Source organism: Astatotilapia calliptera, chromosome 2, assembly GCF_964374335.1.
Source record: "Astatotilapia calliptera chromosome 2, fAstCal68.1, whole genome shotgun sequence".
NCBI classification, from domain to species: Eukaryota; Metazoa; Chordata; class Actinopteri; order Cichliformes; family Cichlidae; genus Astatotilapia; species Astatotilapia calliptera.
The window spans coordinates 11,996,354-12,004,752 of record NC_137423.1 but is presented as its reverse complement, the minus strand read 5'-3'; the positions used below and the strand labels follow the sequence as shown (position 1 = coordinate 12,004,752).

The following is an 8,399-nucleotide window of genomic DNA, read 5'->3' as shown; positions in this document are numbered from 1 at the left end:
AATGACATCACTTCCGGTTTCGGGCAGGTAATGGCGGAAATGCACAAGTTCGCGCTGACGTCTATTCCAACGTAGGAAGTGTTATGAACAGCTGATCGTATCGGCAAAGCGTGTTTCTGGAATATTATGTTTTTGTTCCTGCAAGCGCTTTTTATGCAGTTTTTGCAAAGCTTTATGTGGAAGGAAACTGTGACCTAGGACAAGCTGATGGCATAAGATGTAAGTACAACTCCTCCGGTTTCATATGCAAAAAAATATTTTGCGCTAGCTTACGTGGTTGCAGTGCTACCGGGATTTAAAAATAGTTACGCAAAACAGAGCGTGCCCGCTCCGATCGGCTCTAAAGGGTTAAAAACCGAGAAATGCACCATATTTGATAGCTTGCTGCAAGACTTCACACCGAGCATCTACTGCGGGTGTGTTGCCTGTTATCCGGAGTTAGCAACATCCCCCAAGAACCCGAAGAGGAGAGTCCTGGCCGTGATTAAAATCGATTCTAGCTTGGATAACGTGATATCGATTCATTAAAATCCTGAATCGATTTTTTAATATAAATTTATTTTGCCCGAAACCCCAGAATCTCAGGTTAAACCTCACAAAATTTCAACAACCACCAAACAACTAAAACAGTAAATGAGAGCAGTTACACGGATTCTTCACAAAGACGTAAACACAAAGCGCGAACCCACCGACGAATCAGAATCAGTGAGATGTCGCCTTTCTCACCCGATGGCACTGACACGGTCGGGGCTGAGAGCCGACAGCTCACTGGATTCTGGTGTTTCGGCGAGTCCGCGCTTTGTGTTTACGTCCTTTTTATGCTGATTCTAAAGCTGTAGGTTTTATCTCTCTCCAAACAATATTGACTGAACCAGCAGCAAAAGAAGATCCAAACTACACAGCAAATTCAAAAGTGTTAAATGTTTTGGTGTTAATAGTCTTCTTGCAAAAGTAGAGTTAATTTTACTCTAAGTAGAGTCACATTCTTTTAATGTAACTCTGAGGTGTAAAATGATAGTAGTTAAAATCGAGTGTTAAAAATGAGTGTTTCTATGTCAAATCTGGAGGTGTTACAATGGAAACATTAACTCTTGACCTCTTAACTCTGAACTCCTAGAGGGGCTATGACACCAACAGAGTAAATTCACAGACTCCGCCCCCATTATGGCTCCAATCGAAGCTGAAGTGAAGCCGTTTCAGAACATTTTGCTCTACATATTTGAGTTGTTTGCCATGCTTGGTAAGTCATTTTTTCAAAGATTGTTTCAATTATTATTATGAGCTTTTACTTCTGTGGCTCTTTGGAGTTGAGACAAAGCTGTGTGAAAGGCATTAGCCATGTTGCTCGCTGATAGCATAATATTCTGTTTTAGCTAGCTGAAAGGTATTGTTTGCGGGCAAATACTACAGCCTTGAAAAAAAGCTTGCATATGAATTTTCAGTCAAACTTTTGGTCAAATACACCTAAAACAATGTGCAGAATGTAAATGTTGGTATAATGGTGCTACTTGAAGCCTGAAAACGATCGCCCATAAAAAAAAAACGAGCAAACAGCAGTAGCAGACGTCCTGACTGGATTCTACGTTAGCATAGATCCCTCCAGAGTTTTGTGCACACGGTTTAGGTAAAAATGAAAAAGGTTGAGGTTTTACATTTAGTTCAGTATTACCTGTTGCCTGTGTCTTTGTCTTTTGGGAAAATACTTTACACAAGTAATGGCTCAAAGAGGATTCCTTTTTTTTTTTTTTTAACTGTGCTGCAATTGTTTACTGGATTATTTGTGCCATTAATTACTGTCAACTAATTTTTATTCAATCTCCGCACAGGATATGCTTGTGAAGATGGAATATGGGGGAGAGCAGAAGTGCGTTGAAGTTCCACAAAGGGATGAATGAAGGACGTGCATATTGTATTGAAGAAATAAGTGTTGAGAATGCTGTTATTTGCATTTACCATGTCAGACCTTTTGATAAACAAAATTCTAATGAAAGTGAGAACATGTATACTGTTACATCTTTCAGAAAATGTTTTGAAATTGTGGTGCACAGTTCAGAATAAATGTTTTTCAAAAACCATTGCATCTTTTTAGTAAATGTTTATTTCCAAAAGAAATTTCTAGAAGTTCAGAACAGGAAAATTCCCGCTTTTTAGAATGAATTAGAAGATAACTCTTACGTAGTTAAACTAAAACACTCTTTGAGAGTTAATATATAAACTCTTAACACCAAGTGTTAAATTATCAACTCCAGACAGATTTGGTGTTTAACACTAAATCAGAGTTAACGTACCAACTCTCCAAAAAGAGTTAAATTAACACTCTCTGGTGTGGACCCATATAGACACTTTAATAGTGTTGAAATCAAATCCGACAGTGTTAATTTGGACATGCTGGATTTGCTGTGTACGCTTCACATAAACATGAATTCCCTCTTAGTTTTGCTGTTTTGCTTCCACCACATAAAATCACACGTCATGCACAGCTCTCTCTCTCTCTCTCTCTCTTTCTCAGTGTACTTCAAGAACAGTTTCCCTAAAAATCTGTTTTCTGCATTATTCGCTTGTTTGTCGGTTGCTGTTTTTTACTTACTTCCGAAAAGAAAGCCTCATTCCTGCTGTTCAATACTGAACAAATTTAAACTTTTTAAAATTATGCAAAATTGCAAAACGCTTAGCTATGTCTCTAATAAAACCTCTGTAACTTTGCTCTCAGCAGCATCAGGTAATGTTCATATGTTGATTAATGGTTTTCTTTCATTTTTGATCTACTGCAGAATATTTTTATAAAATTCCAGGAAAATCACCTTTATGTTTTTCTGTGTTTCATCCTCAGTTACTTTGACACAAAGGAACCTGCTGTGATGCTTACACCTTTGATAAAGTCTCGCAAGTGTCAGTTTTCTTTTTAGAGACATAAAAATATGGAAATGTACTGATGCATGATCTGAATTATAATATTTCTGATTGTCTGAGGCAAAATTTCCCAGATTCAAATTGAATTGAATCGAATCGTGGATCGAATCGATTTGGGACCTTGTGAATCGGAATCGAATTGATTCTAGAAATCAGTGACAATACCCAGCCCTAGTTGAGTAGGCTAACCACGTTATTAAATTAATGCATGTAAGGTGAACTAGCAAACACCGTCATAGTTACATGCAGCTGTCTTCTTGTTTGATGGCAGATGCTCCCTTCCTCCTGGCCAAAAAGGCTAAAATGACATAAGAAAAAGTGGAAAACAGTTAAACATGAGAGGTTTTTGTGTTTTTTACATTGTTTAAGCACTGCTTCCAGCCAAGAGTGATACCATATATGCCCTATAGCTGCAGAAAAGGCTAACATTGTTATCTTTTTACAAAAAAAACAGCTAAACATGAGAGGTTTTTGGACAAAGTTTGTGTTCTCCATTCTTTAAGCACCGGTTCGAGCACCGTTTAAGCACCGTTTAAGCACCGGCACTCTCTTCTATTGGCACATTTTACCATCTCAGATCTGCGATATATGATTGCTGTGAAAGGTTACATCCAAAAGGTGTGATTTATTATCATAGAGCATATTGTTTCCTGTTACCTTTACAACCAAGTATAAGCTATACCTCTGATACCATGCTGCCATAGTTTTGAAAGGAAAACATTGTGGTTCAAAGATTCAAACACTTTATTTAGATCAATAAAATTCAGTTGTATTGTGCCTTTTTTCAGGATATTTTCTATAAAATCAAGAATAGCCATTTTTGTAGATCTTTCTGAAAAGTCTCTTACTCTTTCCTTTTTTGGCTGGCTGTTTTTGCACCAGTACAAACTAAATGAATCCAAAATGAGCCTGTACTGTGTTTAAATGTATAATACTGTTTCCTTCAATCCGTTAAAGATCTGATTTGTACACAGTGCTGTTACCCGTGCCAGTTCTAACCACTTAACAAAGACACCAGGCTGCTAAAAAGTGCAATGTGACATCACAGCAAAGTGTATAACATCCATTCTTCCTGGCTTAAAATATATCATCTCCCCCTGCTGGTAATGCAGCTTCTGCATGCGTGTCCATTTTTGCATGCGTGTTTTGGAGAGGCAAAGCATGAGGTGGACATGGTGGACCGTGTTGCCGTGATACAGGGATGAAAGGTGACCACACAATTTCATCTTGACCGGTTGATTATATAAAGCCAAATACAACACAGTTCATCCATATCGGTAAAAGTCTTTCATTGCAAATACTTTATAGTTGATATGTTGTTTGGTGCTGCGACCAGTGTGTGTAGAACTGATAGAGAAACAGCATCAATGCAGTCATGAAACCATCTTCATCCACTTTTTAAATGTTTTAATTGCAGTAGAAGTGGAGGAAAAATCCACATCGTTTGTTTTTAACTGCAGATTTGAGATGATGTTTGTTCACATTGTGCTTCATTGTGTTGGTCAAGTTACTTGAAAAAAGTAATCAGTAACTAATTACTGATTACTTCCCCAAAAAAGTAATCCCATTACTTTACTGATTACTTATTTTCAAAAGTAATTAATTACTTAGTTACTTAGTTACTTCTTAAAAACACGATTTACAACCTGAAGAGGTGATAAAGCGATAGATCTTTCAGCCCAATTCTACATTTACTGCATAATCCATCATACAAAATGTAATCAAATGGAAAAGTATCTTTTTTTTTAAACTTGTTTTATCATTTTTAATCTTTTAACTTTATGCATCAAGCAAAAATGTAATTATATGCAACATTCTCTGACTTGAATAAATTAGTTTAACATTTAAACCTATTTTCTGCACATTCCAGCACATAAAATAAAATATTTTTTGTGTTTACACTCAGTCTTTCAAATAGATGCAAGTAAAACACAGCAGAAAATAAATAAAGTCAAAGACTCAGCGGTCCTTTTGCTCTATTTTCACCTGTAAAGCAGGACTGGGGTAGGCGGAGGTTTATCCTGGTGCAGGTGTGCTGCGGTCAGTTGAAGAATCCGCGAGTTTCTCTGTGAATTTCCCATTACGTCGTTGCGCTCTCGGTGCTTGCTTGGAAGTTTAGGGTTTTTTTTCGCTGTAAAACGAAGTTTTCTTCCCACGCACAACGGACGCTAATGTTTTTGTCACTTTTTATGGAATCAAACTCAAAGTAAGGTCAGTACTTCCACACTTTAAACGCTGCACGCTCATACTCTCTCCCACAATCGATATGTGATCCATTGTTGATCTGCACACAGCTGTTGTCACTAACGGCGCACTTGCTTACGTCACTGTCGTGAGACATTCTCGCAAAAAAAATCACGGTTTTAGTAACGCAGTAACGCAGCGTTCCCACGGGAAAGTAACGGTAATCTAATTACCGTTTTTGCAATAGTAATCCCTTACTTTACTTGTTACTTGAAAAAAGTAATCAGATTACAGTAACGCGTTACAAGTAACGCATTACTGCCCATCTCTGTTCATGACACAAACAAGATTATAATTTCCTAAAGTATATTTTTCCGTTTGTTGAGCTACGGGTTCGTGTTCTCACCTCAGACTGGCAAAGCTGTTTCAGAGCTCTGAGACGAGTCAGAGTGTATTTATTAACCAGCATGCCCTCCTGCCTGTGTTCCAGCCCATCTCTCCTTTTTCAGTGTAACTACACGCACCAAAGCGGTCGGTGTGATTGAACTGAAATAGTCTGCTCATCTGTCGTTACACTCACATGGTTAAAACACAGCCCGGGGTATTTCTGCAGGTCTCCGTCCGATATCATCGTCGTCATCATCTATCTCCATGATTGTCACGTCACCCTTCACTGCGCCTGATATCAGTCACGGACTGCTTTGTTTTATAAAGACATTTTTCATCTTTCATTTTGCATCTCAGTTAACGCAGCACAGATCTTTTATTCATATATTTCTTTATCTGTCTGTGAATGATATCACATCAAGTTAAGACTGAAAATACCCTGCCGCCTTTGCTTCCTTATGTTTGAAAAATGTTGAGTTAAGCTCTGCAGTGCCAATCTTCTTTTGATGAATTGGTATTTTTGCCCAGAAACAACATATGAGCCCAACACACACCACAGGCCAAAGTCAAATATTTACAGCACGTTTGTGTAGTTGAGAAAGTTTCGCGACCCAATCAGTCAACCAATCAATGTCTTACACAATCTTCCTGTCTTTCCTTTCATATAGACTGACAAACCAGAGAAATTGAAATAAATAAGAAGATGATGATATGAGAGATTAAAAATATGCTCTTCGTGAATGTAAACTGTCCCGCGGTTTTAGCAGTGCAGGCCCAAACTATGCAAATTTACTTCTTGGATCTCCTGTTATACTTTTTTGATGCTAAAAATTAAACATACAGTTTACACGTAATCACATAAAAAGTTATTTGAAGGAGTTCTTCTAAAGGGAAATTACAAGAAAACAGTCTGTGTTAGAGAAACTACAAGAAGGAAGGTTCAAGTTTCCAACCTGCTTTAGTTCTCCCCTGTGCCTGGTAGCTGCAGGTGCACTTTTCATTATTAGTAAGATAAGATAACATTACTTTATAGTCTCCCACAGGAGAAAATCATCCAGGATTAGAAAACCGCTGCATCAAAAACAGACAATATCAGACATCCCAATAAAACCTTAAACAGGTACAGGTTAGCAGATACACAACTCAGAATAATGGGAAAAAAATAACAATAAAAAATGCATCAGCACCTCTCCTGGATAAAAAAAAAATTAACCAGGAAGTGAAAGCCTCAGGATCAAGAATCTCTTTTGTGACGTCGAAACTCCCAAAGAAAACCTGCACAAATACAGAGGACATGAAACCTCACCGAAGGAGCCACTCTAGGTTCACACCCCGGGTCTATTCCTGGGGGGCTAACCACCAAGCAATCATGCTGGTATTACACATGAAGTACATAAATCTTTATCTCGGCACTAAGGCTGGAAAAGTGCTGTACAAATCCCTCAAAAATTGTTCTACAGTTAGATTGAGGAACAAAACAGGCTTGGACACTTTAGTGTGAGTGTCCCTGTCATGGGGGTAACAGTGACCCTCCAAGCTGAAGCAAAAACAGTGGTACCATCCTGCTAACACCTAATGGTACATTATTTTCTGGGAGAGTGGCTTTACTCTGTTTGATTCACCTCTGCACCTTAACCTGCTGATTTGGGCTGTTGTGTTTTTTCAGCAAACATCACTGAATTCACCTGAGATGTGTGCGGTGGAGCAGAGGTATGGAGGCATGGAGTTTTTGCATATGCCTTTTCACTTTTGCCAGAAGCGAAAGACTATGGGCTTGACTACTCCAGGGCAAAATAACTATGCCCTTTAAAATTTGAACTCGATTCCTATTCTAAACAGATGTCCAATTAGTGAAACAAAATCACAGACGCCTAAAAATGGTGGTGGGCTAGTGTGTTTGTCTCTTAGTGAAGCTCACATGATAAAACGTCCTCCAGGCGGGGTATTTCCTATCACACGGGCACACATCTGCCCCTTGATCTCTGAGTTTTCTGTAAGATTGACCTTCATTAGAATTAGGAGACCATATGTCCTTTGGCAGTAGCCTGGTTGGATTTTTAATAGCCTGAGCGCACTCATAAGTCAATCCTTCAGGTGCAGCTCACTTCATCTTGATCAAACCTTTCATTAAATTAGACATGTTTCATGAGAAGAGGAAAATTGCACAATTTTTGAGCAATCTTTTTAAAATCTGTTGTGGAGAGTCATCACAAGGAGGCAATGCGTTGCTTGATTGACACATCCAAATGAATGAAAAGTCTATTGAGAGGTCTGCAGTATATCTTTTTCACATCATTACTGAGAGCATCAGTAATTTCCATCATGAATACCGCCGCGTCCCCTGACAACCTCTCATCGGGCTCCGACAGCCATTGGGGGAAATGATGGTATTAGACGGGAGGCAAACTCTCGGGGTGAGGCTCCGTGATGAGAGGGGGAAGGGAGGGAGCTAATTACCCTTTTATTACCGGGGACTGAACCCTCATCCCAGGAGGGCTCGCCTGGCCCTGTTTGAGACGAGGAGGATCCGGCACGCCACATTACCTCAGTTGCTCCGTTTTCTCTCTGTAATGCGTGTCACATTAAGAGTTGCATGTACATATCGAGTGTCTGTTTCTATCAGGCTTGTTTTTTAAGTGTGCACGTTTCGTTTAGGAGCCTCCTGTGCACGTACGGCATCACTCGTGTGAACACAGCTCCATTTTCGTTTGGTAGGCAGCAACTGTGGAAGCTTCTGCTGCTTGTAGATTGCTTTCACGCCAAGCCCAGGGGGGTTACAGCCCACAATATACAGTAACAGTGGTGAAATAAAACATGCTACGAGCATGCATGAATGAGATGGTCTGGTGAATAAATAAGATCTAAAAAACAAACACAACCCTATAAGTAGGTCAAAAACTTGTTTCATTTCTAGATAA

At 39.0% G+C, this 8,399-nt stretch overlaps 1 long non-coding RNA gene across 1 annotated transcript; it reads left to right on the top strand.

The window, feature by feature from the left end:
• The first annotated feature begins 1,105 nt into the window (after positions 1-1,105).
• LOC145420471 (uncharacterized) lies at positions 1,106-2,075 on the top strand. The gene is made up of 2 exons (XR_013901792.1): positions 1,106-1,240; positions 1,827-2,075. It is a non-coding gene; the product is annotated as an uncharacterized LOC145420471 (long non-coding RNA).
• The last annotated feature ends 6,324 nt before the right edge of the window (positions 2,076-8,399 follow it).